The 12,568-nt window shown below is 35.6% G+C and overlaps 1 protein-coding gene across 1 annotated transcript in view; it reads right to left on the bottom strand.

The window, feature by feature from the left end:
* TMEM200A (transmembrane protein 200A) overlaps positions 1–12,025 on the bottom strand; it is a 34,562-nt gene extending 22,537 nt beyond the window's left edge. The window contains exon 1 of the mRNA XM_010707365.3: positions 11,949–12,025. The gene's annotated coding sequence lies outside the window, so the exon portion shown is untranslated. The remainder of the gene's footprint in view (positions 1–11,948) is intronic.
* Between the last annotated feature and the right edge of the window lie 543 nt (positions 12,026–12,568).

Here is a 12,568-nt window from a genome sequence, read left to right on the forward strand (position 1 = left end):
TATGCTCTGCATCAGCTTTTTGTGCTTCAGTGAATCAGTCATCAGAAAAATAGTGCTTTAAAAAAGCAAGGGCAATAAGAACAAGATGAATGAAAGGCAGGTAAAAACTCAACATATTTTTTGGACAGGGATTTACTGACCTAGATTTGTATAAGGCTGCAACAGGTATGTACTATTCAGAACATCTTTATTCTCGTACATATTTATTTATTTTATTCTTGACAGTAATGTGGTTCTTCTGTAGCTCAGTTTTTATGAACCAGTTTTATTTCACTGATAATGAAACCAGGTTACATCCAATGAGTGTCAAGTCTTGAGGGCTGATTTTAGCCCCATGGGATGATGACAAATAATTTGTTTACTCCACTGGCTCATGTAAAAGGTAAGTAATAGATGCTGTTTCAGGCTAAAAAGTCCTGATTCATGTTTCTTAACCATAAAATCATAAACAGACCTCAGCATACTGGAACTTACTCTTAGTCAGTATCATGTTCCAGAATGTCTGGAACAGAGCTATGAAAATGTCATCAGGAGATTATCACCAGTAGTATCTATAAAACATTTAATGTGTGGTTCCCCTCACAGACATGACCAAAAATGTAACAAAAAGCTTAGGGCAAAATTCTGAAGAACTATGCAGAACCTTTTTTAGAAGTTACCTGTGAACCTTCATTCAAAAAGGAAATTGAGTCTCCAGACTACTTGGATGTTTTTGACACTTTTAGAGTATGAGCCTGCAAACAAAGCAAGTTTTAGCTTTAAGCATTTGAGCACTTCAAGTGTCCAGTTCCCATCTATTAAGTGGGCCACAGCTCCTTTGCTCTGACCCTACAATGCTACCCTCAAATTCCTATTTACTAATCGCTAAGTAATTAAGTTCTAACTGTTCCCCTAGACAGCTATCCTTTCCTCAACCCTGCCTTCTTCACGCTTATCAGTTTTACAAAGAACTGGTTCATAAAACTTCAGGTAAGCTTTCAGTTGATGAACTCATATCTTGCTATCTATTGATCTGGGCTGTAGGGCTTTACCCTCTATCAGTCTTTGTTAATAGAAAAAGGTGGAAAACCTTTTTAAACCGTTTAAAGAACTATATGTCAGCTGTATTGTTTGCTTTAATAATATGCTTTTAAGGTGATGCTGTCATTATTTTAGACAATTTTTTTCTAGCTTTCAGTATGTATTTCAGCAGTCCAGAGTGGTGAACTAAAAGTAGATTCAAAATATGCTGAATTATGCCTAAATTTAAAAATTCCTCCTTTAAATTGGAATAGGCTTTATGTAACAACAAAACACAGGATGCATGTTTGTGCATGTAAGGAAACTTCATTAATTCAGAAAGGATTAGCAAAGTGACTATTAAAGATTTATCACTCCTTTTCATACTGGCCCAGTCTAATTGAAAGGTCTTTCAGTTTTCAACAACACTTTTCCTTGCAATCCATACACCATCTCTGAAATTCTGAAGAATTCTCTAGAAAATTACGAAGGAAGGAAAAAAGACTAATAAATCATAAATGTTCTTGGAAAATGGTATTATCAAATATTACTGTGAAGTATGATCAGCAGCAATAGTTTCTTCACAAGCTATCTGTCAGGTGAATATTCATCCTGGTGAGTTGGCATCGATATCATTAACATGCTTAGTAACAGAAACATTGAAATATATGAAAATTCAAAACTATGAATCTTTCTATTGTCATACAAATGATTACACAAGAGATACAGTAGAGCATATTAGATTTAGTTTTTATCTGTTTAAACAAAAGGAAAATAAACAAATAAGGCTTTGTTTATTTTTCCTTACTGAGGCTGCTTTGCTGAAATATTCAAGCTGGCCCCTAGACACTGTCTTCTTCATAAGGATCGCTTCACACTTAATATTCAACTGCTCAGTAACCATTAATTGTGTTTCTTTTTCCACACAAAATTAAAATGAAACTCATGCTTAGTACCATGTCAAGTAGAACACTTCTACAACACAAACTCTTTTCAATTAAATGAAAATGTTTCCTCAACTCTTTTAAAATTTCTCTCCAATGCTGCTCCTACAGTCAAACTAAAATCTAGACAGAAAACAAGTAATTTAGTTCCTTTACTGATGACAAAGATAGCACCAGGTGTTGTTTTAAAATGTTCAAGACCAGAAAAGATCTCAAGTTCATTACATTAAAATCAATATCATTTTATAGTATCTTTTAATTATTCTACTACCTCCATTTTAAAAGTAAAGTATTTTTTTCCAATCCTCCCACTGGGAACACTCTGACCTTACATCTAGAAATACTCTCCTTGCTTCCAGCTCCATTTTATTCCTGGACAGTTTGTCCTTATTTGTTTTTGTGCCACATTTTCTGAGACAGTTGAACCCAACTACATTTTTGAGACACGCTGTACCTGATATTCAGATAGCTCACTGCTGTTTCTCTCTCTAATGAAATAATTTGTTATGATTTTTTTCTAAATTCTCAATGGTATTAAGCAGGACAGATTCATCATTTTCTAAATTCTCTGAGCACTTCATTGATTGATCCACCAATACATTTAAATGCATACTGAACGTCAAGAATCTGAATATTGAAGCTGACCTTGCCAGCATTACAAGCTAAAATGCTCCCTGCATTGCTAGGTGGAAGCAATATCCTCCATAATTTGCAGACTGATGCCAATACAGCAGGAAATCAGGATTGGATTGGATCCTAATAATTTCCTATTGCTTTCCCTGAGAAATCCTGCTGACATTTTTTGTATAAAAGATCTACTCAGAGATGCTAAGGAGCTCACATAAGCAAGTGCTGTTGAATGGGAGTGGTTTTTTCAGCTGGACTGAAGGAATTAAAATTTCCACAGTTTCTGCAATTTATTTTTTACTAATTGATGAGGACATTTGTGGAAAACTCTTGATCCTGTCATGCACAGTTGAAACAGGGCTACATTTTCCATCTGTTTCCTTTTGCTGATTTCTGGGTTGTTTGGGACTTTGATTTTTCTCCACACTGCCCTGTATTTTCCTCATTGTCAGCTCAGTTATCTTTTGAAACTATTTAACATGTTTAACAACTATGATTAACTACGATTACATAGAGACAAAAACAAGGCTAGTCTTTCCAAATCCTGAAGACATTTTTACTCAGCTAACATACATAGCTATCTTCAACAAACACTAAATAGCTCGAAGTCTTTCTCTAACCATGAGCACCTGATTCCTTCATAACAGAGAATACACAATATTTTATATTCCAGACTACAAGTTGATAATAACATAATGAAAGCATATATATCTGCTGTATAAAAACTCACAAAATCCACGTTCAGGACAATTGTCCAGTTGTAACAGATAAATCTGTAGCAACTTGACTATAATGCAGATAGAATCTTGATAATTTCCCTAAACTTTATTTTTGAAAACCACACTGGTGAATTATAGCAGCAGCATGCAAAACTCATAACTTCTGCCTATCACGTAGCAGCACTTGCAAGAAGCCCTGCGCTGGGAGTTGCAATGCATACAAACAACAGAAAACAAATTTCTCCCTAGTTATCTTTCTTATAACATAAAGTGACTTTGTTTTAATATTCACTGTAACTGCTAGAAATACCCTCAGTATTTATCTGATCTTTTGAAGCTTACAAAGTTTTTTATTTTAAACTTGAAATATGAAGTATAGTTTCCTTTGACTAGTTGTTATTTGTTTACTGTAGTCTAAATCTCATGTAGGTGAAGAGAAAACACTCTCAAGGCTATCTCATAGATCTTCTGTAAGAATATCTCATTGGAAGGGACCCACGAGGAATTTTGAGTCCAGTTCCTGGCTCCACATAGGACCACTCAAAATTCAAACCCTATGCCTAAGAGCATTGTCCAAATGTTCCTTGAACTCTGGCAGATCGGGGCCATGATCAGTGCCTTTCAGAGCCTGTGCCAGTGCCCAATCACCCTCTTGGGGTAGAACCTTTTCCTGCCTAACCTGACCTTCCCCTAATTAAGCCCCACATCTTTCTCTCCTTTTACTCATCAATTTGTATATGTTCATCTTGTGTTCTCTTACATGTCCGTTACATCTGAGGACCAGTCTTTCCAGTAGTTTCTTCCAATAATTTTGTCCTTTATGGGAACAGTTCTTATGAAAATGTTCCCACTGCCATTCTAAATCCTGTTTCTTAGAGTCTTCTGTCTCTTCCACTACCAGTTGCCATACATCAGCACAAAAGAAAAGTAGATGTATACACCTATGCTAGACTGTAAACTATGGGGCAGACAAGCTGAACATGATTCTTTGTTGTCAACAGGCAGTGCAGGATTTCACAGCTGATTATGTACATCACTACCACTATAATGTAGCAATGCACTCCTTCCCATTTTGCATTCCTTCAAGTTGACAATAGAATAATAAATCAATTAAATTGTGAATCACTTATAATAAATTAATGGGTGCTTTTTACGTGTTTTCTGTTGCTAGAAGTATCTAAAAAAATGAAGCAAAAACTCAGAATGACATGAATTAGTTAAATCCTTTCAATAAATAAAAAATAAAACTTACGTTCAGTTCCTAATCATTGGACAAAACTGGCATCACTGGAATCATTCTGACTGATATTTGCAAAGTCCTGTCATCAGAACTGTACTCTCAGGAGAACATTATTAAAACTAAAATAAATCTTCAGACAGAGAGATTTAGATGGACTCTTTGCATTAAACATAAACACATACATTTTCTTGAGTGACTGCCTGAGTCCAGATGCCTCAGATTAACAAAAATTAAATTCTCTTATCAACATAGCCTAAATACAGATAAAGAACCTACTGTGTGCTCTCATAAATCAAATAACAGGTACTTAAGAGAAAATACGTTGCATAACAGCAGTGAATTTAATTATTTTGTTTATCTGTGAACATTTATGTGAAGATATATATCTTCATATTTGCATCTTGACGTGACTAATGGAAGTACAGGGTTTCTCTGCATGTAATTCATTTTAACTTAATATGGCAACAACTGATTAATTTCATTTTCTGGTGTGGAGGGCACCCTGTAATATAGCTGATGTTGTTTCAGTTTCTCTGAACTTAATTATCTCCAAATAGAAGGCAAAGTAATAGGCACAATTTTTATCTTTTTCTTATCTCTGAACTCACCTGCTGTGAATTAGAACATTTTTCAAAGATTTATGGTTAAGCAAATGCTACTCTTACTCAGTGCAGAGTTTTCAACAGGAATTCTGCATTAGTAAGGCAAGTAAATTTTGATCTGGAAATGTCTGATAGGATTGTGCTTACAACAATTTATTTAAATTAAATTAGAAAGAGAAATACTCTACAATTAGAAGCCCAATCCTACTTTTCTAAGTACATATAAAAATATGATTAGCTTTTATTTAAATCTTGAATGTGCAAAGAATACAAAATGATGTTAAAGGATATAAAGTTTTTCATCTACCATGAAGTAGGGCTATGAATACCAAATAACTACCCTGTGGTCAAAAGACACTGATGATGAGATCTCTTGGATACTGAGAAAATATATTTACAAATGTACTCTCTCAATAGGGAACAAAGGTTTTTCTTAGCTCAATTTCTAATTGTTTTAAATAGCATTCAGAGACATTTCACATTATCACCTAAGTATTTTTCCATTCCATATTTGTGGAATGAAATCTTGAATTCTGAGGTATTATTGAAAATAATAAATTAGATGGGATGACTTACTCACAAGAACTAAAATGGCTGCGACACTACTGGGTAAAATTCTAACTATTAACATCAGTTGCAAAATTTGCATCGACCCTATCAAGGCCAAACACCTTCACTTGTGGAAGTTTATTTTGTGTGTATTTTGAATCATTCCTTTCACACATGCTGTTGTAACTTGGAAACTACAAAAAATGCGGACAACACAGGTAATGAAAAACAAGAGGCATGCAGGAATGAATTTTTTTAACAGTGGTACAGTTTTTCAAAAGCAAAATATGGCTATTTTAGAGGACATTCAGCAACACATGCAACACACTGCAGCATTCTGAATTTTTAGTTGCCTTTATGCTGGAAAACTTTAGGCACAGCAGCCCTGCAGTGATCCTGTAAACATAGCAATATAGAATGTATTTGGACTTTTATATAAATAACTTTCAGCTTTCTCATCAAAATCATAATCAACCTAAACTATTTCTGTGTCAAACAAAAGATTTTTTGTGTCTTATCACCAGTTTAAAAATATGAGAACTGCTCTAAAAATAATGCCTCCTATTTTATTATGTGGGCCCAGGACATCAGAGGAGGATGTCGGTGGTATGGCGGAAGAGGGTGAACCTTCCTGCCAATATTCCATTACATATTGTAACAGAAGGGCAGTCTGACAAAATGGCAACTGACATAGAAGTACATATGAAACAAACCGGAATTCCTCCATACAGAAACAATGGCACCCATAAATTGATCAACATTTGCTGAGTGTTAATGAAGACCAAAGAGTGGATGTGAGCACAGTGAGGCGGTCAGTGAAGCATCTTGGCTTGTCTTTTATGTTGCTGTCACCAATGCTCTGTTCTGAACAGCCATATAGACCCTTATGAGTGCAGCACACAGGCTCTTGTTCATCACTGGTGAAAATCCATGGCTAATCGTGGTGACTATGTTGAAAAAGTGTCTTGTAGCTGAGAATTTGCTCTTGCAAATAGTGTTATTGTGCTCTTTTGTATCTGTTGTAGTTTCCATGGAAATAAGAAGTATTACTTTCAGAGCCACCCACATAGCTATTTTCAGGCTGAATTTGGATATCATCCTTTTGAGAGGAAAAAAAAAAAATTTCATTTTCAGAACACCAAAACTATTTTGGCTGCTTCAGATTTTGTTTTTCAGTTGCCATTAATTTAAACCAAAAACCACTCCCTGAATTTAGTATGGACACTCATACAGTTGCTTTAAAAAAACCAAACAACTAAACCACCTTTTTTGTCAAATAGCATTAATTAGCAATGATGCTGTTTAATATACATGAGGTGCACTCTATTTTAGTTTCACCTCATTACAAATTTGTGACAATGATTAAATAAAAAGATGATGAAAAGAAACACTACAGCAGCTCTTCTTTCATATTATTGTCAACACTGAGTCTGAGTGAAATGTTTCACACGTAAAAGTGACTTTTTTAACCAAAATATTGCATGTAGGAATGACTCATGTTATAAATCACACAACTTTGTCGAATGAAAGAAAAACGTTGCACAGAACTGACATTTGTCTGGTTAAGAAAAATTAACTGTTTTTATGAAATGTGATTTTGCTCTTCCTGGATCATGTTGCTCTTCAGAAACGTTTTTACAATACATAAACCATTTTCAGATGCATGTATTACCACCTGTCACAGATTGCAGCAAAGATTGCTCCCTGAGGTTTTCCAAATTCTTGTCTTTACTACAGAACATCCTACAAGCTTGCCAAGAACTGGAAAGTTGCTGCCCAAATACAGTAGATTTATTAGAAGTGCTGAAGATATTTATGGCAGTGACCAGTTATTTTCCCTTAATGTATCTCATTGTTCTCTCACTGTAAGCTACTCCTGGTTGCCAAAATTTTTGCATATTCCTGTTTGCTGGGTTTTATGGAGACTGGAATTTTAAGCAGAAGCTGCAATGCTACTTCAAATCAGAAAGCTCTACCAAATGGATATTCTTTAAGGGAAATTGACTTTCTAAACTTTATTTTCACTACAATTCTACGTCAAACAATACACCATCCTATCCTAGATAGAATGTTGCTAAGGAAAGCTTCCTCACAGGATATTAAAGTTTATGGCAGCCTGCATTTTCCTCCCCTTCAGAGAAGGCCATATGTGCCCACTGAAACTCCACCTGCTGCATGGGGACTTCAGAACACTATTAATTGAAACTCCATTAAAGTTCTTTTTGTTCCTTGTTTTGAGCTTCCAGCCTGGGATCATATGTGGGATGATAAGCAGAGGAATAGAACAGATGGAGGAAACAGATGCCATCTCCAGACACAGGTGAAAGGCTATGGTTAAATTCACGATCCCACAATTGCTAACTTTCTCCCCATGCTTCATCACAAATATCCCTGGCACTGGCAGATGTCCCCTGTACCTACCCCAACTATAACTGATACCTCCATTTCCCACCTTTGACACTAGTAACAATATTTAGCTTTCCGATTATGAAAGTTACTTCAATTTGTATAAAATACCCTGTGTATAACTGCAAATACTTGACATGGGATAAATGTTAACAAATAAAATATCACTTAGAACTGAGGTCAGCATAGAATGATAACAATTCTAAATGACCTTCAATTGAAAGCAGTAGCAAAACTACTATAATAATTGGTACAGGATTGGCCTATAAATTTCCAGGGATCAACATTACAATGTGCTGTGCACTTTGGCTCTAGGTGATCTGAAATTTTTAGCCTGCAACACATCATGGGGAGAGGAAGTTGGTTACACGGTTGCCAGACAAAAGGCAAATAACAAATTCCATTTTCAAAAGCTAAACTGCTTAGGAAAGACTAAGGCAAAGAAGAGGAAAGCCTGAGCACCTGTAATTCAGCTATCAAGATATTCAGATTCCAGATCAGTGATTTTTGAACTTCTAATGTTTTTAGATGCCTAAATTTTTTCCAATGCAACCTCCTCTAGAATTTGTTTTCTTATTCATCATTCATGAATATCTTAGAACGTGTTCATAGCCTGTTCTTTCTACTCCCCTTGCAGACCAATAATCACATGCTGAAAACCACAATTATAAACTCAGGAGACAAAATGACTGACTTTTAAAAATAAAACTAGTTACAGTTTTAGTGGAAAGGTAACTTCTCATGGCCAAATCCCATTGTCCTCATCCCATAGTATGCTCAGATCTCCAAAACTTTTAAGGCCTTGATGGACTGCTACTGAAAGTCATTGCTCAAGCTGGTCTAATCGCTCTCCATGTCTCCACCAAGTATCTCCTTAAATCTTCCCAGCAATCTGTTATTCTAACAGCCAGATGTCTTAAACAGTCACACTTGTGCTAAGAAGCAGATCTTCCACACAGATGGGTCCAAGTCCTCCATGCTGCCTATGATTGAATCATGTGCTCCCTATACTCCCTGCTAGGAAACCCTTGGCAGTGCCTGAGATAGACAATTTTCTTCAGCCAAGATGATGTTTCATATGCATGAAAATGTGGAAAGTACTATAACAAATTAAGATATGAGCATACCTAATCAGAAAAATGAAAAGTGAAAATTAGAAGAAATCAGAGGTAATGAAAAGCCCAGTATGAAGCCTCTACTCACTAGAATAAAGCAGCCACATATTAACCTTAGGCTAGCCCTGAAAGTCAGTGAAAAAAAGGAGATAATATCTATCTCTAAAAAGACTTTTTTCCCTGTTGTTCACAGGACTTTTAAAATTTATACTGAGCAACAACAAATGTACACATTGTTTGCTTATTATTCAATTAATCTGTGTTAGTGAATAAACAATCACACCTGATTTATTATTTTCGACAATGTCTCAGAATTCAAGATTCCATTCCACATTTGCGAAAAAACACTTAGGCAACAATGTAAAGTTTCTGAATGCTGCTTATCAAAATAGTTACATCTGCAAATAAATTCAAATACAGAATATCTGCATCCTACTATTGTAAAAATCCACAGCTGTATCTCAAGCCATACACATTCTCTCAGGTTATCTACTGAGATGAGGAAAAAAATCCAACTCAGCAAAGAAACAGTCTCTAAACAAAACTCCCCTTTAACAAAGATATTAATAAGATGTGAACAAAATTTAGTTCTTTAACATAATCAATACTTTTCTGGTTGAGGCTAGATGCTGTTGCTGTGACCAGTACAGGATATAACTATACCATAGAAGAAATTCTGCTGTGATTTACATTCCATTCAATGCAGGAATATTACAGTAGCTCATAAGAAATCACTCTGGAGCCCTTAATATTTGTATTACAAACAGCTCAAGTAAAATTGAGCAGTGCCACTTACATGAATACTTACTGTTAGTACAGATGCCTTCTAAACTTCTTAAGAAAAATACATCTTGTAACGCATAGTACATAATGCTGATTATACTCACAGATTATAAAATCCTTGAAAAGGCTCAAAAACAAGACATTCAGCATTTCAGATGTTTCCTTTGAATGCCTTTTGATGCTTTTGTAGAAGGTGGTGTTTTCTTACATCATTCCCTATCCTTCACTTCCCTAGATGCCATCTTCTCATTAACATCTGCCAACCTCTCCCTCCTTCCTCAAGAAGGGTCTGACCGCCTCTCACTTAGTTGCCAAGGATCTTCCAAATCATACTGCCATGTTTCTTTGTTAGTTCTTTAGGAGACAGTTGGACCTCTACACACTTCACCTTTCCCCATAACTCTCTGTACTTGGATCTGTGTGCCACTAATCCTGTCTGTCATATCTGTGCTATGTACTTCCTCCATTTATTTTATTTGAATTTCATTTTTTTTCCTATTTAGGAGATGAACTATTCTGGATGCCAATTTTAGTGGAAGAAATGTAAGATCTGAGATAGAGATCTGTTATGCCAAAAATGCTTGAAGTTGGCATCAATTAGCATTGTAACCACTATAATGTTTCCCATGCTTCTGATCTGTGCTTGACAGTCAAGAGGAGATCAGTGAAATAGAACAAAAGCATCTCCTCCATTTAACTTTATCCAGTCAAGGATGAAGTGCCAGCAACTGGGGGGATAGGTGAGAGGATTTAGGTAAGTCAGTCTCTACCAGCCAAAAGGAGGAAGAATCATAGGGATTTGGGACTTGGCTCTTACATCAACGTCTAATTGCTGAAAGCAGCACTCTGCCTACAAAAGTCTGTATGACTGGAGGTGTTTAAGTGCATGTCCCAGGGGTAAGCATTTAGCCTCGCTAGTGGTGGAACCTGCAAAAGAGAAAGCAGCAGCCATGTCCATTGGTCTGGGATGGAGACCTGTGGGATGAGACCTGTGGGAATGGCCACTCTTAACATTCCTTAACAGTTTGCTTAAAGCTAGTATATAGATGTCTTCAATCCTGCAGTCATATCAACATTGCTTAAGTAACATCAAGTAACATCTTCTCACATGCCCCATACTATGCCTTCCATTTTAAAAAACCTAATCCATACTGAGAGGAGGTCACCTTTCCCTGTAACATTGCTGAGAATTTTGGAACAGAATAGTAAAGCAACCCATCTTATTTATCACAAACAAAACACAAAGGTAAGACAAGGCATGCTATAAGTTGAAGAAGCTCATGCTTTGTTTAGCCATCTAGTTATTGATCTGTTAAATGTATTGACCTAAGTTGGGAGAAGAATTTAGCGAGGAAGAGATAGAGCAGCTAGTAAGTGCTAGGGTTAACATTCTTCTCCAGATTTTCCATCTGTCTACCAACTATGTTTTGTAAGTTCTGTATAACTTTCAATCATCTGTCTTAGCAATTCTGAATGCCCACATGCGCTCTGAAAGTACATGACAAAAGGTTAAACTTTAAGTTCAAGCAACAGGAAGCTGTCATCAGTTCAAATGGGATCAGAATGTGATATGTGATTCAATTTTTTTTTTTTCCCTTGTCAGTAATGCCTGATGTTTGCCTTGCTGCCTTTTCAAAATAACTTCTACTAGGGTTTATTATTTATAAGCTTAGGAGTCTTTGGAGGCTGTCCATTCCAAACCCTAAGAGATCCATTCTTGTTATTCATTTTTAAACATTCGTGCTTCAGCATTAAATTGGCTTATTAAAGAATACAATGATAATTGCTGTGGAACTTAAAAATGCTGATCTTTCATAACCCTGAAAAGTAAAAGACTCATTTTAATGTACCCAAAGGAGTTATGGAACTGAAATTATTATTTCTATAGTGACAAAAGAATGCTTTATGTTTACAAATTTAGCATAAACTTCTACAGAGAGCCTAATTTGTAAATGTCTACTTACCTGCAGTAGCTTTCTTCTTCATTTTGAGGTCATAGAACTATTACAGTAAATTCTTCAGAGTTACTGCACACTGTATGTAAAATAAAATTACAGTCTTACAATTTGGATTTTGGAATTTGTTCATTACTGACAGAGGGAGAATGCCTTTAGTGAGCCTAAATTCCTGGAATTGCCTCCTTTAAAATCAGAGTGATTTTATGTGATGAAAGGCTGTTAGAACTGGCAAGAATTTGCAGAAGTGAGCCCAAAATACTACAGTTTTCTATTCTAGTGTTTGAATGGTGGGGAAAAGTTCTGTCATTCCATGGAAACTGGCAGATCTAATCATATGCAAAATTTCATATGGTTTTGCTTATCAACAAAACAGACGAGCTATATGATGTTTCTAAGTTGGTATTTTATTTGAAAGAATGACAACTTTGACAAGACAGAATGAGTCAAAAGGAGACACTTGAACAAAAAAATTGAATAAATATGTTTATAAGTAGTACTGTGTAAAGTTTCTACCATTTTTAACTTATGAAAATGATTTAGCCATGAAGTTATTAGCAGCAGGTAATCCACAGGCACAATAGCACCTATGAGCTTATTCATTAATCAGCACTACACGATGAAAAAAA

Source organism: Meleagris gallopavo, chromosome 2 (genome assembly GCF_000146605.3).
Source record: "Meleagris gallopavo isolate NT-WF06-2002-E0010 breed Aviagen turkey brand Nicholas breeding stock chromosome 2, Turkey_5.1, whole genome shotgun sequence".
NCBI classification, from domain to species: Eukaryota; Metazoa; Chordata; class Aves; order Galliformes; family Phasianidae; genus Meleagris; species Meleagris gallopavo.